We start from the raw sequence: 23,251 nt of genomic DNA, 5'->3' as shown, positions 1-23,251 counted from the left end.
CTGCACCACACAGCAAGTCCTCTGCCCCTGCTTTTCCAAAGCTTCACTAATTCTAGGTACCTCATTTCATTTCAAACATGAAGCACTGAGCACTTTATCTTCATGGGCATTTCCACGCTGTAATTTGGACCTCAAAGCCTTAGGTGGTCAAAACAGGTACAGGAAGGCATAGGCCTCACAGCTGCATCTGTTTCTTCAGCTGCCATAGGGAGATGGAAATCCCTCACCATCGGAGTGTATTCCAGTCTCACATCAATGCCAATAAAGGGACTCAAGGGTGCCAAATTATTATATATATGTATGTATGTATATCAGGCTTTTTTTTCCCTTTGAATGTCTGAGCTTGTGAATTAAGACTATAGACATCTCAAGTTACCTGGGAGAGCTTCCCACCACTACCATTTCCTTGTTATAGCATTTCATCTATAAATCATGGACACCATTTGCAAATCAGTAGCAGGCAGAGAGAGTGAGGTTGTGCCAAGAGAATGAAGCCATCCTGATGTCCTCTGATTGCTCCCTATCGGTGATGTATGTGAATCTGGAGGAGATGCTTCCAGAGGAAACATTTGCTGCAGGCCATCTTTCTTTCTTGCAGCCTTCTGGGAAAACACCTGTTCAGAGCACAACAACCATGAACCAGCACACCCAGCACACACTGTTGTACTAAGGGACACGGTTTTACAAAGAAACATCGGTGGTAGCTGCGTAATCAGACTAAATGACCTTAGAGATCTTTTCTAGTGTTGGTAATTTTACAGTTCTATGACTCTATTGATGCAGCAGTGCCTTTGCTGCCATCTTCTTCAGTGCTCCCACACTGCCGTGCAAAGACATAGAGCTCTCCCCACAAGCACAGGGACTTTGCCACATCTTTCACCACCCAGGTAACAGGAATGCAGGCTTCAAATAAAGCCTCATTAGGCTGAGAGGAAATGAGCAGTTGACTTGATATTTTATGCAAATAGAATTAGATTTATTTTTAGCTTATAATATATAAAAAGGGAAAAGACAGCTTATACTTCTGTAAGGGGAAAAAGAACAGTGCTGCAAGCATATCACGGAAGAGAAATCTCAATGGAAAGACACAGTGCCAAATAATAAATAGGCTGTGTCGCATCTATAAACATCCCCAGGAATCAGGGTGATATATTGACCATAGAAAGGCTCAGAGTATTCCATGCGCTGTGCAGAAATCGATGCCTCTCACACAGATTGTAGCAGCATCTTTTCAGCAGCAGGCTGCAGGGAGAGAAGGTGAATGTTGGATTGTTAGTCATTCAGCTGTAGCTCTCCTTTAAACAGTCATCAAAGATGGAAAACAAACACAGAAAAAACAACACAGCATTCGCCATTTTCCCCCAGATAATTATCTAGTCAAATTACGTTATACTTTACATTAAGTATTCAACAACAGCGTTGACACTAGATGTTTTAAGAGAGGAAAAAAATCATATAATTTATGTTAGTAGAAATTTTCATGCAGAGATCAAAAAGCATCATCTTACTAAGAGATAGCAGGGAAAGATTTCTTTACAAAGGAGATTTTTACATAANATTTTTATTAGAAATTTTCATGCAGAGATCAAAAAGCATCATCTTACTAAGAGATAGCAGGGAAAGATTTCTTTACAAAGGGGATTTTTACATAACTTCACAAATGATGAGCTTTATAGTAAAGCTCCGACACACTGAATTATGGATGCCTGTTTGGAGATTTAGCTTGTGAAATTTGTGTGGACTTCTGCCTGCTGAAAGGAGAAGGAAGAACTTTGTCTATAGTCCTTTTCAAAATGATTTGTTTGAAACTGTGTTTGAGAAACTCCACTCTAAAACAGGCCATGTCAATATATATATTCTTATTATGTAGCTACGATAACAAACCACTTCTTCTCCTCTGACGGTTCATGGAGCTGTAGTTGCTGGCAGCTTAGGTGTTTGGCTCCCCTTCTGAATAGAGAAGGAAACATTTAATCTCTCCAAAACGCAGCGCAACCCACGACTCAATACCAGTATCACAACTCAGCTAAGTGAGCAGAGCAGTCAAGTCAAAAGCATTTCTTATTTATTCACGATTGGAAGAGCTGCGAGCAGAAACCAGAAATACAAAGCAGTGGAAAGCATCCTGTGGAGCTTTTAGACACTTTCCCCAGTGGCATGTTGTAAGTCTATGGGCATGTGCCACAACCAGTTGAGCAGTTTTTGCCACCTTTTCCCTTGGAAACACTTAGGCTAAAGGGACCGTGAAGGAGTCATTATTGCCTCAACGTTGCTGAGATGTTTCTTGCAGTAACAACTCTAGAGTCCCTCTAGTGCCCAAATGAAGGGGAGAAAAAAAACAACCCTGAGTTGAGCTCCTTAAAATGTGTTATCAACCACTAAGCAAAACAAAACCAACCACTGAAAATACAGTACATTTATCCCTGGCTTTGTACAAGAGACTGCGTTCAATCTGTTTCTGACTGGGACAAGAAACAAAACAATATCGTTAACTCCTATGGTAAAACCTACATTTTAAAAGCTTCCTTTTTCTGCGTGTCTACTATTTGATAGTATTTGGCTTTTAAAGATTACTTGGAGATGTTACCTGTCTGCAAACATATGTCACAAACTGGCACGTGAAAGCTTTAAGCAAACACAAGATCTAGCCATAGTGGGAAGACTTTTAATGGAGCAACCCTGCCTTTGTAGACACTCACTCCCTTTGGTCTTTTTTCCAAAGGGAATAGGTACTCAAATGAATTATGATGAGTTAGTTATCTTTGGATGTCAAAAGCCAATCTTTGCATTCGAAGTAGTATGGTTTGAAAGCAGACAGTATGAATTACTGCTTCCACTTGCTCTTGTGGACACAAGGAGCAAGAATTACAGCAGACACACAATTCCAGCAGGTATTTCTCACCACTATGACTGCAAGCAAAGGGTCCCCAGATAACATGCTGAAGTGCAGTATGCACAGTGCAAATCTCTTATTGAGTAAGCAGTTATGCAGAGCCTCCTTTCCCTCTGTCATTTACCTAACCCAGCTCGTTTTCCTCTCAGCTCTTGAGGCTTTGTGACATCTTAGTTATGGGGCTGGTTGCCTTTGCTGAAGAGAAAAAAAACTGGATGTCAGACTTGTCACGTTAGGGACATCTCACAGGACATTTAGTAAACATATTCAAAAGGAAGTGAGGGGATTACTGATCCCTGCAGAATGCAGCTGGTGACATTTCTAAGCCAAAACCGCTTTTCAATGCTTTAACCTGTTTTCTAGTGTACAGAGGAACAGCTTATCTGTTCAGTTCCCATCTCCATGAGCAGGGAAAGGAAATCACTCAAGGGAGAAAAAAGAAAAAAAAAAAGAAAAAAAAAAAGATTTGTTGCTCTTAACATTTTCTGGTTATAACAGGGAACAGTTGTCAGGAAGTAATGATTGCTAGTCTGTGAGCTTGGGTGGTTTGCTTTGCTGTCTCTACCTTCTCAATTGTACAAGTACTGCCATCTTTGTCTATTCTTAAAGCTGTCGGAATAAAACTATTGCCCCACTCAGTATTACCAGGTCTTCTAATGCAGTAAGCATCCACAGCCTACCATCAAAATTGAACAGGTTTAAGTAGTGAAATCTCTCTTTCTATGTTACATCTGTAGTATGCTTATATGGAAAAGTTGCTTTTCAAAGTGAACTTGACACATGCATTACTAAAACTCATTTTGGTTGGAACTTGAGGGGTATACTATTTCTGAGAGTTCATTTCCTGTCCTACTGAAAAGTCTGAGTTTTTCCAGCGGTATCTACTGAGAATTAAAACCACAGAAATAATGTATAGCTGTGCTTGCATACTTGCACATGGAAACTCTTCAACTCTCTGATGCACCAATAGCTTGTTTTATTAATGTAGAATTTTGATAAGGTTTGATACTTCTTAAAATGCTCGTTCTCTTATGTTCAAACATGTAAATGTTTCTACATTTTCCAAGCCTAAAGCCTAAATTACCAGTTGAAAACCGATTAGCCTAATCAAGTTAACATAATGGTACAGAACATCAAGTTCATCTTGGGTTTTGGGCTTCATATTCCTTGTACTGTTTCTACAAATAAAGCACTACTGTTATTTGTTACAAGAGGGGAGGCATCTACAGACGTAACAAAGAGTTGTTTATTTGCCTCGGCTCCAAACCGCCAGCTTGCTGCTAAGAGTCTTCCATTTTTGAAAAGGCAGCAGGGTGCGTACCTTCAGGAGAAGGCTGGAGCAGGCAAAGGATTCCTCTAAACCTAAAAGCACAGAAAAATAAAGGCAATTTGCAGAGGGCCGTGATAGACCTCACCCTCCTATATTGAGGCAACCATGAGAAGAGAACGAAGCCCACGAGGTAAAGTCCATCTAAAGAAAGAAGAGGGACTTGGAAATAGCCTCATGCACCCCCACACTTTCCAAATGCCCTGCTGGCTGCTAGCCCAGCAATACTTCAGGCTCATTGATTGCAGTCCTCAGGAAAACTCAAGATCTGCTTGCAAATCACACTGCATTGCCTCTCCATAACTGTGGCTTGAGGTTAAAAACCAAATGTACTTGGGGTCTGTCCCTCAGCAAGCTTCAAACTCTGCCGCTATGCAAACCATGAATGCAGTGAAGTAGTCTAGATTTGAGAATGCCCTCAGCCTGCAGCTGAGCAATGAGCACACGCTCATCGTGGCTAAGCATGGCTGAAATATTTCCCCAGCCTGAGAAAGACATACCTGAATGCCTTGAAGCTATCTGTGGGCTTTTTGTGTGTCGCTTTACACCTCCTCATTCAGGGTCATCATCAGCATGTGCTTCTGAAGGTCTGCTCTGTACAAAAAACAAACAAACAAAAAGGGAGTGTAGTCCTGACAGGCATCATGTAAATTCACGGTAACCTATGCTCATATTTGCCAACAATTATCTAGCAGCACAAATCAGTGCTCCGTGTGCAGTTATCTGAGCTAAACTACAGACGTCTTCTCATATAAGCACCCAGTTTAATGAATTGATACTTTTGCCGCAACCAGCCTCTAACATGCAGCCTGTGTGTGCCTGAATGTTCTCTCTTTAAAGCAGAACTGAAGAACCCATGGGATCTGTGAAGAGAAGCATCTGCAGATGCTTTAGCAGAGTTACTGCCATGCCAGAAGTTGAATGAAATTAGAAAAAAATAAATTAAAAAAAAAATCAGGTCTTATTAAATCAACTGTCATCATAAGGAAGCAGTAATTCATACAACTCCATTGGGCAAATCACAAATCCATCTAACAATCATCCAGCTACATGTTTTAGCTCTGATGTAGGCCACTTGTTTTTCAATTAGTAGAATGGATTTTGCATTTGAAGGACCCATACTACAACCCAAATCAAAGAAAACTATCAGAGTTCTGGGGTGCTCATTCCTCTCAGTTACCTCAGCAAGCGATTTGAATGGAAAAAAAAACCCTCAGAACTGAGATCATTTCTGCCTTACGTCCTGAATACTGACAAAGGAGAAGAAAGTAAAGCATGTTATAATCAAGGACCTGATGGGTGGGGAGAGAAACATTCCAGGTGGTTGTGAAACACACAAACATCTATTGTCTGAAGTGACTCGTTGTCATCAGTTGATATTTCTGCTTTTCATAATATCTTTGGATGCTTGCGCAGGCTGGTGTGTTGCCATGGATACAATGGTGTCAATGCTGAGTCTATTAGTACATGGGCTGATCTGTTGTGCACCTGCAGAACGAAAAAGAAGGAAAAATCCCTTCATCTCTGTGGCTGTTAGCAAGGGGAGGCTGACAGTAAAACAAACTGACTCCATAGAATGGAGTTCAGAATCTCCTCTTTGAAATGATGGTGTAGTAAAGAGAGAGAAGATAATGAAGCGAAAGAATGAGGAGAGCTGTCAAGCACTTATCAAAACCCTGCCTGCGTAGCTTAAGGCAAGGGTCCCTACATGATAGTGTCAGCTATATTGTCATGGAAAATCAATCAGAAGGTTTAATAATTCAGTTTCCTAATGGCCTGGCAACCGCTTTCTGCAAGAGCAAGGAAAATCAACAGCAACAACAACAAAAATACCAAGGCTAAAAGGTGAAAAGCAGCAATCGATAGACAACACAGAAGAGTATCTTGCTTTTGAGAGCTGCTCTGAGAGCAAGCAACAAGACACCCATTATAAAACTAATATTTGGATACGTAGACCATTCTGAAAGTAACGTCTCCTACTTATTCCTGTGGAAATTACGACAGCTACCATAACCCTATTTGATAGACCAGATTCTCACCTGCAGAACAGTTTTTCAGCATAGCCACCATCACTGGCTGTGCGTTTTCACCAGCAATGAACAAGAGCCTGCGTGCCACTCTCATAGAAATCCTCATCAGCAGAGGTGACACATTGTCACTGCTACCACTGCTGAAATGCACACCCACCACTCAGTTTGCTCATATCCACTGTTTGGTCTTCATAAACATTCATCAAGCATTGACGAATGTCAATAGCTGCTGTTTCTGACATAGAAATTATTGGAAAATATTCAGTTCCACACTTCTGCTTCATACTCACTTCTATGTCAGCCGTCATTTTGTCAGGCCACCCCTCTGCTGCCATCAGTCACACGCAGCAACAAAATATAATGGAATATTGGTGGATAAAAAACAACCACTACTGTCATACCACCAACATCCTCCTCTGATGCTGTGGGCCAACATAAAAATAAAAAATAGGAGGCATTACTTACAGAGCAACCCTCGTAGCACACATTTAATGTTTTTTATCCAGGCAGAACTCCACTGCTAAGAGGTAAAAGTGGTTTAGAAGTGAAAGGCTTCTATGTGCACAGGAAATCAAGTAACAAACCTGGGCAGGAGTCCAGGCTATTTTCAAACTTTCGGTTTTTTCTTGGTGTTAGAACAATCTCATAAATGACACACAAATATATATGTGACACAGATTTCTGAAAGCTGAATTTCCATACATTAAGGTCGTTTTCTTTATTGGGCAACAACAGAAGACTGTTTAATTTGATTATAAGCTTTCATTTTCTGCTCTGTTCGAAGAGGAGCTCTACAAAAATTTGTTGAGTTACCATTTATTTCATAGAAAGCTTCTCTTGCCTTTGAATTTGGGGTCAAAAACCACTAAAGGGGTTTCAAAGGAGGGCTTTATTCCCCACTATTTGTACAGATGCTTAAGTTAAATAGCTTTTAAAAGTAAGAAATAAGAATGAGGTGACTCAATATACCTTCTCTCAGTAGGGTTGTATCACTGTATGTGGACCAGAAATATAATGCACAATATTTCAGAGTGAATTTTTCTCATCATAACTGGTAAGGTTTCATCCACATGGGTTCTCTGCCATAAAATAAAGAAAACGGAGTTGTTCGGTTCTGTGGTCAACTGAAGTTCCTTCCTCAGCTCACATCTGTAAAGGTAGCATCAAGAACAATCTTTAGACATGCAGAAGATGAGCAAAAAGCCAGTACTGCTGTCCTTAACCTTTTGTAAGACCCTTCATTCCAGCTGCATTCTGGAAGCATAGGCATACGCTAGGTTGCTTTGTAGCTATATACCAGTATGGCCAGTAGCTCCAAGGAAGCTTTCACAGCACAAAGCCCCCCCCGTGGCTTTGCTCTGGGGACAGACCAGCGCAGTGACAGAGCTCTGTCAGAGTGCTGCTCTACTCTTTTATTTCCTGTTGCTGATTCATACTGAAGACAGCTGAACCTAGAGAAGTGCTCCCCACACCAGCCATCACCACAGTCACCACAGAGAAGAACTACAAGTGCAGGCAGGTGGTCTTTGCGCTCCCGATGGCAGCATGTGGGAGCCTTGAAATACATCTGTTCATATTTATTAGACTGTTACTTTTCATTATGCTAGCACTACAAGATAGCAAACCCAAGTCTGTTCACATTTCTCCGAGGTAATTCTGCTGATGCCATAGGAATGGCACTGTCCTGTCCTTTTTCCTCATAAATGAGATGCACAAGTGTCTGACCACAGCTCTCCTTCATTCTCATCTGTGCAGCACCTCCCTTCCTCCACCTTGAAAGCAAGCTACGGCAGAAGTCTCCAAGCATGTCTGCAGTATAACAGGGGGTCCTAGTACCCAAAAAGACACAATTAAGCTCAGAAAAATGAGAGGATTAAACTCAAGATAAATGCAGTCAGCACTCTCCTCTTTTGGTGCTGTTCACTAGCACTACAGGCAGGCATGTGAGCACTGAACACAATGCCATAATGACTAAAAAATTTTCCACAGTGAAAGTTTTATGGAGCCCTTTCCTATTGGGAGGCTGGCTTGTGCCCTGGAAAATGACAAATCACATCCCTTCCAAAAATCTTGATTATCACTTAAGTCCTTGTGTTCACAGTCCTACCAGATTCTGCTGCAGTTTCAGAGAGCCCTTCTGCGTTCATATGAACTGTGATTAAATTCAACTGTCAAAATGAGAACACACCTTCAGACTATTAATTAGTATTGCTGGAAGCACAGCACCCTTGTCCTTCACATGTAGCCACTTTGGGAACCAAAAACATACCCCAGGGCAGTCAAAGTCATTTGTTTTCATGACGCTGCAGAAACGCAGTCGCGGTTTGTGGAGATGTAAAACAAGGGACCGGTGCAAACCAGCAGAGAGAAGCTGAGAGGCGTCACTGTTGCAGACAGACGCATCGATACACACACATCGCGTATGGGCAGTTGTACAGCTCATGTTGCTAACACATGACGTGGCTCAGCTCTAGTAACCAGGGCTTAACTCTGGGAATCAATCCTCCTACGGAGAGTTATATTTTGGCAATAGAGTAAATGGAGGGGTTGCATGGCTAATTTCCTTCCAAGTCTCCAAAACGTAAAAGGCGTCTTAAAAAGAAACTTCACGTTTCATCTTGCAGCTTTCTGCTTTTTAACTGCTCTGCCCTCGAGCCATGGGAACATGCTCCCACTAATTAATGATTCATATAAAGAATTTATAGGAAGGGTAGAGATGTCCATAGAGAACATTAGGGCTTTTTCTTGCAGAAGCTGCCAAGGAATTCCTCTTCTATTTCATTTCCCCCTTTTCAAGGTCTTTTGTTCAGCAATTCCCTCCCCAGACACACACAATCCTTAAAATCAGTGTCTCCGTCCACAGAATGCAAGCTACAGTAAATCTGAGCTAGTGACAATGCAATCCCCTCTAACCAGCACCATGCAAACTAACAGTCACGGTCAATAAAATCTCAGCATACGGGACCTATAATATTCCTGCACATGTATCGGTGAGCATCCTTTGGGTCTTGTCATATTTGAAATGCTTCAGTGCCAACTCTGCTATGGCTTGGACTGAATCTTGTAGCTAAGCAACAGCAGCCACAGCTGGGCAGTCCGAGTGATGTGGCAACGACAATTTATCCTGCACAAAACCTGTCCTCGATGCCAGCTCTGGACCACTGGCCCCAGCTAATTCTTACGTCTGACCACAACTTAGCGTGTACTTGGCTAAAGAGATTCAGACTGTACAGCACCAGATGGGAAACATGGCAATTAATAGGCAGTGCCAGCACTGGGGGTGCTACCTATCAGAGGACTGCTGTAACAGGAATAAAAATAAATCTACCTCTGCATGAACAAGGATGTAGCAGGTGGCAGACGTTGCATGCAGGAGGCAATTCAGAAGGAAAGCAATACTTCAAAGCTGGGTGTGTTAAGCAAGCTGTTAAATCATCTACCGCCTTCAGCAGACTTCACATTAACCCCAAAAGGAAAATCAGCAAGCGAGGCTAGGACAGCAGATCTTAACTCACTGATACTGAGCAACATACCTAGAGAAGGGATCTCAGCCAGAGGGAGGGTTGCAGGTTCCCATCTGCAGGGCTGGGAACTCGTGGTCTTCCTTGCTGGGAGAAAAAAAGTGGGACAGCGTCAGCAAGGTTAAATAAATAGGGATGGGATAGTTTTCTAAACACTTAGAAAAACAAGCACAATTCAACCACAGCTGGTCATAGAACTGCTGCACTGGATTCTATGATTCTGTGACTTGGAGATTAAAGAGGAATTGTGGGAAAAAGTAAATAAAGACATAATAGAAACAAACATCTAACAGAAAGCTGCTTCTTCTGGGGGCCTTGGGTGAGGGTCAGGCCGTAATTCTGTCATTAAGTGCTATGCACTAAAATCTTGGCTCTGAAAGCCTCACCTTCACCCTTGTCACAGCCACTTGTTAAAACCCTGAGTCTGAGCATAAATAATGTCAGCTCAGATGGTGCTTGTTACTCTGAGTCAGGCCTTGTTTCCAGCACAGTAAAGCTCTTTAAAGACCTGCAGGCACTTTTTGGCTTTAAAAAAAAAAAAAAAAAAAAAGCATCAAAATTAACTTTTTTTTCATCTGAACAGAGCTCCAAGGTATGAATAAAATGCCATTTGGCAGCATTCCTGAAGCAAAGTACACGCACCATCAAATATTACTGCAGCCTTGATATATTCCAGCTGCTACTGCCCAGCAGACAGGCTAATGCACTTCTCTTCTAATGTCACCTTCACCCTGTTTTTCTTAATATATTTGCAACCATTTATGAATTAAGCCTCACATCAGGCACATGCCTTACAAAAGGGTCGGTCTTGAGACACAGCAGCTCAGTGGTTAAGATGCCAGGCTGTAACTGAGGGCTTCGATGTGGCAGCTCTCTGCCTGGCCTTGGGTAAATGGCTTTGTTTCCACCTGAGACAGGGTCACAGGCCTTGTCCTCTAAAGAAGTGAGGACAAATACATTGACTTGTGCTGCCCCATGTGCTAGGAGCTGCTTTATTTTTAGGTCAAAAGGACAATTTCTGTCTCTTTTTTTAGATGGAGTCAGGCAGACACTCCAGGGCTGTGCAGAAGCTTGGTAGCAGATACACAACTACGGAGATTTCCAACTCAATGCCATAAAACTGCAGGCTTTACTACTCATAATAATTCATTCTTTACTCATCTTACTTTCTCGGTAGCAAACTTCATATTTCTTCTTTACTGTGGAGAATGCAAAAAACTTTCCATTATAGTTGCCTAAACCTTGATTCTTGACTCCAAATTTAGAAACCAGCTTTATCATCAATGACTCAGCTGCTCTCCCTGCTTACCATTAGGATTTACACAGGATCTAACAGGGACATTAGCCTTAGGCTATTCCCTTCCTAGCAGGAGGCATCTTTATGGGGGCAGATGCAGCTGATTTGCAGAACTCGCTGAGAGAGGACTCTGAATGTGCAAATCTTAGGTGGGTTCAAGGAAAGTATAGAGAAATCCATGAGGGATGAAGCAGGGGGCCAGGCATCTCATTCATGCATCTGTGAGCTGCCAGCTGCTGCAGGGGTACCACAAGCAGGACCTCTGTAAACCCCCTCTGCTTCTTAACTCTTTCCCTAACAACTCTTCCAGTTCTTTTCTTTCTACTGTCCGTCTGCTACAAAGCTGGTCAGTCTGAAACAGCCACAGCAATTCTTTCATTAACAGGGAGACCTTAACAAACTGTTTTAAACAATGCATCAAGTTGAACTGTTTCTTAAAAAGCCTTTTCAACTAACAACGTGAGAGAAGAAGAGACATTTATGTTCTAAGTGTGCAAAGCTCTTTTCCCATCTTGCAGAGCAAACTGACAGACATAATGTACGGCATGATCTGTTCTTAGAATTATTATGTATCCAACTTATCTTTTTTAATTAAAGGGAACTGTAACTAAATTTTGATACCATTAGATCATACAACCTAATACTGGCTTGCTTTAAGATCTCTGTCTTTTGCCCCACACAAGAAATAAGAACAGCATCTACAAATGGAAGTCTTAGGAGATGTTATCCTTCAGGTTGTTTAACAGTTACTAACATAAAAATATGCCCTTTTCCTATATATCTGAACAATCTTTTTTTTTAACCTACAGAGATTAATAGAAGTTGCTGCTTGATCTGGGGAGCTGTGAGATGTTGTCTACTTGGTGAGGTCAACAGGCTCCAAACCCCTCCAAGTAAGTGAAAAATAATTAGCTTTAGTTACAATCAGGGCCAAATAAAATGACTTCTTTAGTGCAACTACTTGCTTAAGCAGACTTGCTGATCCTTTCTGAACTTCCTATTAAAAAGCAAACATTGTCTTAAAGGAAGCATACAATATAGTTTAAAACTGCAGATTCAGGATGTGAAAAATGCCCAAGTTAGTGCTGTGTTTATGACTGTGTTATAAACTGTGATGGTGCTTGAGCTATTTAACAAGCATCTCAGACACCTGTGTGGGGAAGCAGCTGGAAGACCTTACCAGCTGGTCCAAGGTAAGCAATCTCCTCTGTTCAACCAGAGCTCTGTCTTCTAAACGGTCAATAAGATTTTGGTTCTTACGGAAGTACTGGCAGAGACAGCACTCAGTGTCAGTCTGATTTCTCAGAGAAGCTTTGCTTTGAACTTTCCTTCACTGAATATATATACATATGGTAGATAGATATATTAAAAAAAACACTACAACCACCACCCAGCATCCTACACTGGAAGACTGCCAAGAAACTAGTCAGACTGATGAACTAGATGGAATGGCTCACCTTTGATTCCTCGGGCACTCATTCAAAATATTAATTTGATAATCATCGTGGCTGAAATTCAGCAAGGTTGTTAAGTGTCTAACTGGAAGCGTTCGGTTCCATTTTGGTGATTGGTGGGTTTAAAAATAGAAATATGTTTAAATGTTCTGTAGAATGCCTGGGTCTAAATGAAATCGATACATGCTATGCGTCTTATTCATGAAATATTAAGGGAAGATGCATAATTTATTGTACTCTGTGTATGTACTCAGCACTGATTATACTGTAATATGCATATATAATTGTGCTATGCATAATTTAAACTGTATTGTGCCCATTTTATGGGGAAAAAAAAAAAATAATCCTTTAACCCAGAACAGTTTATTTTTTGGTGAACTAGGCATTTGTTTTATTCTTAAATCCATTCTCACGTGTTTATAAATCCTTTTCCTGAGGAAAAGAAATCATAGCCTCCTCTAAAGCACTGAGACGATAGGGTGCAGTTCTCTGCGAGCTACCAGCAGCACGGAGGTCCTTTGCTGACCTCTGGTGGCAGGCAGGCAGGGCCACAGCCTGCATCAAACCGGAGCACATGAATCACAGCTCAGGGCCACCCATCAGCAGCAAGGCTAAAAAATCCTATTTTGTATTTAACGGCGCAGCCAGCTAGACACGAAAAAAGAGTGAGTCCATTATATCAAAGCCTACCTTATTTATTCACTGATGTGAATAACTGTCATTATTACTGGTTTGTAAGCCATTTTCTGTTCTGCCAATGGCATCGTGGTGGTAGCTGTGAGACTTCCAGTAATATATAAGGACTTCCTGAGAGAAGTACTCAAGGGCAGACTTGATTTATGGAAGAAAGCACTCTTCTGCTCTACAGTGCTCATCAGAGAAAGTGCAATTAACCTGCTTCAAGTCAGCATGCATTTAAAAACTTGGCTTGGCTGGGAGACATAGGACATATTTAGCACCTGCCTCATAGGGGATGACGTTTAAAAGCTTCACTTCCTTTTGTTGTAGTGTGACCTTTCCTCACCCACACCTGAAGCAGACTGCTGGAGAGTGCTTCTCTCCAATTCAGACATTTCTGTACCCCACAAAGGCAATTAGCTCTTAAGACAAATACAAGTGGCTACATTTGGTCATCACAGCCAGATCTGCCAGCATGGCTACTGCAGTAAGACCAAAAATCTCACTACTTCTCTGACCCATTCTGGATTTCTTCTGCTGTGAAGAAATGAGTTCAGAAACTGGGCAACATCCGGGAATACTCCCAAACCTCACTGCTTCCCAGCCTGTGCATAAGGCTTAGAGATGTCCTGTTTATTTTTAAGCAAATAGGTACTAAGGAAATAAGGAAATTAATCAAAACATTCTAGTGGTAATATTGTGGGATACTTATATTTGGCACTGGTGGTTCTTCTCACCAATTCATTATACCTAACAAGAGTTATCATCACCCTGGACTTCTCCATACCAGTCATTTCCTAAGCATGCAATGATTTACATTTGACAGAGAACGTGCCTCCTAGCTAGCTGCTTTGGAAAGGCCTCTAGAAAGCCAGCAGAATTTAGCTGGAGTCTCCTGAAATGCAGGAAGAACATCCCCAGAAGGCAAATGCTGAGCTGTGAGCTGGGGTGTGCTTGTGCAAAGGCTGCCTCAGCTGGGAACCTCAAAAATGCACTTGTGGCCCAGTAGTCAATCAGGACAAAAAACAAAAAAAACCCCACAGACCTAAAGCTATACAGGCTGATTGTATAGGTTAATAAGACACACGGAACAGGAATCTGGAAATCTTCCATCATCGTGTGATTGTCTTTTGTTTATAATTCTGTAGATCAGTCAGTGGCACTATAAAGAAGTAACTAACAGCTCAGCATGCAGTATCCATTTCCAGCTGCCTGTAGTCTTCCTATACCCTGAACAAGCCAACATAGGTCTCCAGTTTCCTTTGTATGAACCCTCATTTTCCCAATTTCAAACTGATCTTCACATACATATCCAGATAAGCTTCAAACTCACTGGCTTGCTGTGCATGCAGATGTGCACAATACTGGAAAAAGCCTACAAAATGCAAGTTATTAATTATTTTGTTCCACTCCAAAGAATTAATTTCCAAGTTTTGCTGAGGTTACTTCTCTAAAAATAAAATGCAGCTACAAACGCTTGATGATAGAGGGCGCTACATGAACACTTTTGTTTTTTAAATAACAAAAATTTAACTTGAATATTTAATACTGAATATACTTAACAATAGTGCCTAAGAAGTACCAGCATTGTATTTCTGTTATTTCCTATGCATAAATAAATGCTACATTAGAAATTAAAAACAAGACAATTAGATGAGACGCAGACTTCTCTTGTGTTTTACGAGGAGAAGGATACTGTCACAGTTATAGTCAAGGATACGTCACAGGTCAGACATTTGGGTCCTTGTCCACATGCACCAAACATCCTAGTCTAACCTGGCTTACTGATAAAGGCCAATGAAACTGATACATGTTTGTGGCCTGCCCAACCCCAGTTCTAGATGTCTGTGCCAATGAGGTACCAATGTACCAATGGTTGTGAGCAGCAAACTGAAACCAACCTAACATACCTAACAGTTTGTAATTTCCTGGGTCCACAAATAATAAAGCCAACAAAAACAAGCAGCACTGGCGAGTGCAAAACACCAGTCCTGGCTCTTTCCTGTTGGCTGACTGCTGGAGGAGAATAGATCAGCAAATGACAAGCAGAAGAGAGAACCCTGCACAGAAAGACTTGAGAGCTTCCAGAGCGCCCATTATCAATAGCCACATTGGGCATTAAAACACATAGACCAGCGCTAGTTTGAAACACAACAAAAAGCTACAAGTTTCCTTTCAAAAAGTATCAGTCTTCAGTCCTAATGCCTAAGGGGGAAAACAGTCTCCAACTCAAAACAATGTTCTCTCTGCCTCGCACACATATACACTCATAGATACTTAAACAGCAATCGCAATCAGCAAAGTGTGCTTTCTTTGTTTTCTTATTTTACTGCTGGTAAGATCAGTGACTGCTTGAAACCAGCCTTTCACCTGCCAGAGCAGCTTACATTTGTGATTTGAACAAGGGTGGAGCAGTAATGGTTCAGTAGTAAAAGCGCTTGCTGTGGAACAAGGTAAAAATAAAAAAATAAATTTAAAAAAAAAAATCAATAGAGCACTGTGGTTGAGAGAAAACTAGAAAACGCTAACTCACAAGACTTTGTAAAAAGTAATTAGACCTCATACTGTGAGCACATGAAAGAATGAAGTTTGTTTCACCAATGCAAACTTCTCCACTGACAGGTTAGAGAAACTGTAGACTACAGATACAGAGCCAGAAGTGGGGAAGTTCATTAACTCAGGCTGAAATACAGAGGAGACAGAAAGGAAACACAAGGATGCATTCAGAGCTATCCCCTTCTCCTGCTTCCAAATTTGAAGCAAATATTCTCTGCTCCCACACTTTGATTCACATTACAGAGCATCCTTTGGGCTCTTAAACCAGAGCTAAACTGACTGATTTGCTCCTGTCACCACACTGAGCTCAGGCCGCAGGAGCAGACTACAGTTAAAACAGAGCAAAGCGTGCAAAATAGGAACATCACACAGGTCACATCGCCAGCACCCATGACTGCCTTCTGCAGGTGCTCTTCCATTGAGCTGCCTTCCCCACGAGCTAAAGTGCAGCCTCTGCATGTAGCCAAGAGGCTCCAGTCAGCTCCTCAAGGTAAGACAGCACTGCAGCTGCCTTGGGAGGACAGAGTCCCAGTTTGGTCAAAGATTAAAATAATAATAATAAATCCAGTATCACCCTGTTCCTTCTTACTGCACTCAGATGCGTATATTCTTGCCTGGTGCCCAGAGCTTCTCTCTTATCTTGTTCTTGGGATCAGTATCCTGTAGTGACAGCTGGTGGGGCCCATTTCCTCCTCCTTCTCCTCCCTGTAAATTACCATGCCCACCTCCTCATAGCTTTTAACAGAAAATTGACAGAGCTCCTAGAGCATTTTTCTCGCAGAATTGAAATGGTGATCACACAGTCTTTCTGACATTAACTGCATTATTAAATCTGCAGTATGTGAACTAGATTTAATAACATGCTTGTTCCGAGCAGAGACAGTTAATTTCCCACTATCTGCTCTTAGCCCTCAAAATATTTCTACTTTAGCTCTCAGTTTTTCATAGGCTAAACAATAATTAAAAAAATTAAGTAGCATCTGGGGAATCACCGTGTCTTCTTATGCATTTGCTCATTGAAGTTTTCAGGTCAAATAAAATTGTTATTCTTTTCTCTAATCTTAGTTTCTGAAATCTCAAAAAGACAGAGGGGAGACTGATATGAATAAAAATGGTAACTGTATTGGAGAAGAACAGCCACTTCCAAAGTCATATGGAAGCATCTGTGAGGATCCTTGCAGGCACAGATAAGACTTCTGAGACAAAGGATGGGAGGAAAGAGGACTGATAGCTTTTACATAATTACACAGGTTTTGTCTAGCGAGTGGTGGGAGCTGTAGCTTGCAGTAATGCATTGCCCATGGAACGATCTCCTATACTCTATAGAGCAGAAATGAAACAAATAGCGTTGCGTCAATAAGAGGCATATGTACATCCCTCAGAGTCCCTGGTGCAGCTGATGTATGATGATACTATGAGCCAGCTTTTCCAGCAATGACAGCAAAACATCAGGAAAAAGGCCAAGTCTGGCCCATGTCTGAGACTCCTCATCTGCAGAACTTCTTGTTATAAAGAACCAGCTTCCAAGGAAAAAGGAACATTAAGTGCTTGAAGGAAATCATCAGGTCAACACTTAAGCCAATTCACCCATCCCATGGAGACTAATGCATTTATCACTGCCTCCTAGTGCCTTTGTTCAGATAAAGAGGAACAGAGTTTAATTAACTGATGCTATAGAGGACTGGAAAAAATCATCTGTAGAGCAGTTGATCTTAAGATAACGCATATTATCAGTGAGGCTGTCTGCTAAAGTGAATTGTGCAGGAGTCATTTATGCTCACATCTAGCTGTGAACATCACTTGGTGATGGACACTGCCACTCTGCATCCTCTGGTCATGGTTCCCTTTCATCCCTTCTCCACAGCTCAAACTCTGACATTCGTGAACTCTATCCCAAGCTGTCATTCGCTGTGTCATTTCCCTTGCAGCTATTACTGTTCTGTTCTCCTTTCCCCTATCTTCATGAGAAAAAGGAAGTGAGATGTTTTATAAACAACAAGCAGAGAAATCAAGAAAAAAAACATGTAATATATTGCTGAACTAAGTCCTCATTGTCATTTGACAAGCTAGCTCTACTTATGGTTAATTACACAAGCATCAGAAACTTCACAAACTCATTACAGCCCTTCAAGGCTTATATATCCTACCTACCTGTTCACACACTCCAGTTATGCATTACCACATATACCTATTTTTTTCTACAAGTTTACCATATAAGCTCTGCAACTCATGAACAATTAGTGGGCTGCGCTCATTTTGGATTGTATAAACAGTTCTACTGAGTGGACAAGGCTGTGAAAATAGTTTATGAAAAGCATCAGTCCTAACAAGCATTAGAATAAAGCTAGTGTTTAAGTATACACACACACACATATATATATATATATATAAAAGAATTGAATGCAAGTTTTCAGAAATATTACCAGACTAGTAAGAATTTATGAAGTGCTCTCTCTCAATATTTCAATGAAAATGGGAGTACATGTTATGTAAAATTAATGAAACAATCAAAACAATCTTGTTCTAGAACTAGCAAGAAAGTTACCATTTATACACACAAACCTAATGATCTTTTGGAGACAGATAACAGACAGCAGGGTTGGATGCTTTCCTTGTTTTCCTGCATCATCTTTTTGGGCAACAAGAAAGCATGAGCTCTCAGAGGATGGCAGGGAGATTTCCTGGGCTGTGAGAATAACATCAGGTAAATGGATCCACATCCTACTACAGTTAAAGAAGGGGAACTCTTGGAAATGGATGAAATGGCTGTAAAATTTTAATGCTCCGACTGTAACAGTAGGCAGGAACTGAAGATCCCTTCTTCTACAGTTAAGAGAACCAACCGTAAATACCGAGCTTTGGAGCAGTAGCACTCAAGTGCAGGCAAAGTATTCGATAACAAAATGTTTGTAGAGAGATGGGAAACATTCAAGCTTAAAAGCTACCTCAGCTTTTATTATTACATACCATAAAGCATTCATACCTTTGTCTGGCATTTTTAATTACCTGAAATTCTACATTTATCTACTGGTTAACAACTAAAGGATATTAGTAACACTAACATCAAATTTTTGGAAGTAAAGTTTTCAAGCCAGCTTTTGCACATTCTGTGCTCCACGTTTTTCCTTGTGTATATGTATGCTCCTGCAAGAGTAAAGTTATTCCAGCAGCCTGATAGGGAATTCATCTGGGAAATGCTAGAGGGAAGTACAAGATTGCAAGTGCTTCCCTCCACCTCCCCCCCCTTTCTCATCAGTTCCTGTTATTTGTCTGCAGAAATGTGTCTTAATTTATCTTTACAGCGTTAATAAGAACACTGTACCTTCCACCTTCATGCAAACAGCTGAAATTCCAAACACTGGTCATATTAAAAAAACAGCACTTCCTCACCTAGGTAAGCTGCAGACAATCAGTAAATGTGCAGTGTAAAACTCCTGCAGCATGTTATCTCTCAGCAACGAGAAGAACATACAATAAAGCTCTATTAACTGCTGTCGCCCTCAAGCCATCATACCATTATCTCACTCTGTATTTCAGGATAAAGCAGAAGGAGGCCCATACGTGCTGCTTATACAGCTGTCTAGTACACTAAAGGGAATTACTTGCATCTTGTGATAGTAATGAACAACATTCCTTTTGGGCATTTACATTAAATAATTATTATTTCTTTAAAGCAAGATAATTATCCTGGAAGAAACCATTTCTACCAACTTCACTTGTTAAACATTCACAAAACATTTGGCATTCCCCACTGCATTAAGATCAGATACAGGCTTCGGGAAGCCTTAGAAAAAGATCACAAATAATTACATGTATGTTAGATATAAGGAAAATTGTTTTCACCACAAGAGAGTGGTCAAATACTGAAGCAGCCATAGAACCTCTAGCCTTGGAGAGGGCAAAAATCCAGCAAACTAACCTCTGAGCATATTATTAGATTAATGGACTTAAATGACTTAAGGAAGTCCCTTCAAACCTGAATTATGTGTTTCAGACATTGGTATAAGTCCTGATCTTGTAGTGAAACTGAGAAAACAAAAATCAAATAACTCACAGCTATCAAAAATGTAAACTAAAAAAGCTAATCATGTGCATTTGGTAATATTACTCTGAAATACTATTCTGTGCTACTGGACTCATAATTCACTTGAGGAATGATATTTTCTGGTTTCCTCTCTATCCGCATCAGTAATATTGAGGTGATGCAGTTTTGTAGTAAACAGTTATATTAGCCAGTAATTTTTTCTAAGACTATAAATGGTCACCTCCCTCCCGTCCCACCACAGTGCACATTGTAGCACAGAGCCAACAGGACCGATTGGGCAAAAACCACTCAGCTTCAACCTTTCTTTTCTCTGCCACTTTCACTGACTGCAAACCTGTCTGCCCAATAGAACGTTACCATTTGGATGACTCAAATGAGATGATCTGGCCATACTCCCACAGATTCGGTCAAACAATACTGCTCTGACATCTTCTTAAGAGAATGAATCACACGCGTAGGAACAGGCAACCATTCAGACATGTAAAAGGAAACACAATACTAGTCATTCTCCTCAAAAATTCAGGGAGAAAAGAAATTAGTCTCCAAACTAGGCCTTTAATTTCTAGCGTAACCTGCAGTCTCTTCTACTTTTGTCTAAGGGGCAGAACTTTTCGTGAGGTCATCTGGGAATGCATATTTAGCATATTTTTAATCCACATGCCCTGAAGTAGATTTGTTTTCCTTACAAGTGGTCTCTCATCATCCTGACATACTGCAGTCACAAAGACTGACCTGTTTTTAAAACTTCTTTGAGCCAGTTGGATTCTTGACAGAAATGACACTAAAGCCCCGTCGATCTTTCAGAACATAACTTAAATACACAAGATGAACAATATATAACAATAACAATATAAGCCTTGGGAAAATGTGATGCATTTCTGTGCCACGTGCTTATTTCTCCTCTGAAAAAGGCATGGTGCATAACAAACAACTGATACACATTCTTAACCAACAAGACACTTGATTTACTTTAAAAGTTGCATTTCTACTGTGTAACCTGCTGCTAATCTCTCAGTAGGAGGAATTCCTCAATGTTTCTGGGAGCTGTGAGCAGAGAAACCCATGTCCTTTCTGTGCATCTAATAGGTTAAATAATTCCAGCATGGCCAACTTCAGTTACTTAAAACATGAAAGGGTAGGAATCTTTTTTTCTTGCCATAATAACAAAACAAACATGAAGAAAAGCCATAGTTACAGTTCTTAATTTGCTTACCATTACCAGGAAAGTTGCATTATAAAGCTGAACAGTACAACCCATTGGTACCAGACACAACTCGAGTTCCCATATCCTTACATATGAGATAGGTCTCAGATACTATACCTAACTTCTTCATGCATAACAACATTATCTAGACTACTGCTTTCTCACTTGTGGGTTTGTCAGCACCAAATAGGAGGGAAATCTCAGACTAAAAGAGAACTCTTAAGGATCAAATAAGTATACAATAGAACGATCAAGAAAAAGATGAGAACAGGATCAAAAACCTCAATCTCAATATTCTAAGATCAATTAATACAAAACACAAGCCAAGTAAAATATATTCACTAATCTATGTTCTAACATAATCTCTTGCTTATATGAAACTCATTGACCTCACATCTCATGGTCTGTACCTTTAACACATCGTGAGACACGTGGAATTCTGAGAATGGAGAACAAAGTGCCACTGGATAAAATTAGAGACCTTGTACTGACCCTTTCTGTCATTAAGTTATGAATTATCACTGATACTCTGAATTATACAGATTAGCATCAAAACCTCAGTCCTAGGTACTAAGACTTATTCTTGAAATAGATATGGCATTTTTAATTACTTGATCTGCTCTTAATTTTGAAGAGACTACAGGAGATTTTTCCCCCCTCCTTTACAGACGTAACTGAACTAATAATAAAGTTTCATAATTTTACAGGAGATAGTTATCTCAAAATAATTTTTGTATGGCTCCTTACCCACAACTTCACTTTTCTCATCAAACCAATTTTCTTACACAGCACTGTTACTGCGTTTACCAATAGCACGTTCCACTGCAAAGTTTAAAAAAGCAATTATAAGTCAGGCTATAATTAAAACAAAAGACTGTAGCACTTACCTTGTTCCTTTAGAACCTGGTTTGAAACATGCCTAAACAGGAAGAGCCTTAAAGAATCTTGAAGGGCATCCTGTGGAGCACAGTATCAGTACCAACTGTGCCGTAGGATGGTGATCACAAGCAACCCCCTCCTGATCCTCCTGAGGAAAAAAAAAATAAAATAAAGAAAAATACAAAGTATTCAGGCTTAAAGGATTTACAGTGTGGCTTTCTGAGGGAGAACATGACATAGAAGTGTTCCTTAGGGTCACAAAAAAAGCTATTAACACCACTTTCCCTACAAAACTGACAGGTGTGTTGCATTTCTTGATTAACTTCAGCTGACTCTTAACCCATTATGAACTTTCTGTAATGATATCAGTCACATACAAACAACTGACTTTATTTGATAATTTGTAGTATCCTTTCTTGAAATAAGCCCTGCTTGCTTAAAAAATATGAAGCAGCACTTTTATTCCTATCTCTGGAAAGAGAAAAAATTGCTAGACAAGATTTTTTCATAACTACTTTACACTGTCTTGAACTTTTATGAGGTTCAACCTTGCAACCCACAGAGGCTGTGGGCAGCACATCAGGTATGCATAGTCCTCCTTAGCCCACATACTGAAAAGAAAATGTACTCCAGTAACAAACTGGCCTTGAGCATCCTCACTTTCAAAAAACCTCCTGGACATGATCTTTCCCACCAGTTCCACTGCACAGCCACAGCCTCAGATTTTTCCTACATGCTGCACTCAACCATCCCTTACAGCATGTCCAATTTTCACCCACACGTACCCAGCACTCATCTTTCCATCCTGCACCTCAAGACTGTCATTCCTCTTACAAAATGTTGCAAATCCAACCAATTCCTACATGAAAATATTCCTCTGCAAAAATATCCTACAACCACCAAACTCCTGTAGGAAAACCTCCAGATTACTGCTTAGTCATCAACATATTCCTACTGGAAACCTTTACATTATCCCTAAGATTCCATCCCAAACCAGTCTAGAAACAAGGACACACTGTCCCAAAAACATGTAAAACTCCAGCAATCAGCACAAACTTCAAATCAAAAGTGCACTGTGATTCTCTTGGCAGGTGCTAATACAGAGCTCCATTTGAAAGCTGCTGAGTGTATAACTTGCAGTTTTATGAGGAGCGTTCTGAAAAAAAAAGTAAAATCAGTACCTGCACTTGTATAGTGTGGATAGAGAAGCTTTTTAAAGAGCTACTAAAACTTTGGTGCTCTGAGACTGAGGATAGTCAGAGCTATCTGCATCTCCCTGCAAACATCTTGTGCTCCATTTGCTGGAATAGACACAACTTGAACCTGGCTTAAAACCTGCAGACCCATACCTATCCTCCCAAAATTTG

General features: G+C 40.6%; 2 long non-coding RNA genes across 4 annotated transcripts in view; one reads left to right on the top strand and one right to left on the bottom strand.

The window, feature by feature from the left end:
- LOC107316454 overlaps nucleotides 1-23,251 on the top strand; it is a 67,170-nt gene that overhangs the window by 798 nt on the left and 43,121 nt on the right. The window contains exon 3 of the long non-coding RNA XR_001556357.2: nucleotides 11,878-11,961. This is a non-coding gene — a long non-coding RNA (uncharacterized LOC107316454). The remainder of the gene's footprint in view (nucleotides 1-11,877; nucleotides 11,962-23,251) is intronic.
- On the bottom strand, nucleotides 953-22,049 carry LOC107316453. 3 transcript variants are annotated; one of them, XR_001556354.2, is made up of 7 exons: nucleotides 21,893-22,049; nucleotides 9,784-9,858; nucleotides 7,220-7,399; nucleotides 5,513-5,708; nucleotides 4,721-4,814; nucleotides 3,018-3,088; nucleotides 953-1,242 (listed from the first exon to the last, which is right to left on the bottom strand). It is a non-coding gene; the product is annotated as an uncharacterized LOC107316453 (long non-coding RNA). The 3 variants fall into 3 exon arrangements; XR_001556356.2 differs by lacking the exon at nucleotides 3,018-3,088; XR_001556353.2 differs by lacking the exon at nucleotides 953-1,242 and having other exon boundaries at nucleotides 1,580-4,255.

This window comes from Coturnix japonica, chromosome 7 (assembly GCF_001577835.2).
Source record: "Coturnix japonica isolate 7356 chromosome 7, Coturnix japonica 2.1, whole genome shotgun sequence".
Lineage (NCBI taxonomy): Eukaryota > Metazoa > Chordata > Aves > Galliformes > Phasianidae > Coturnix > Coturnix japonica.
The sequence above is the reverse complement of the archived record's forward strand: the minus strand, read 5'-3'. Positions and strand labels throughout refer to the sequence as shown.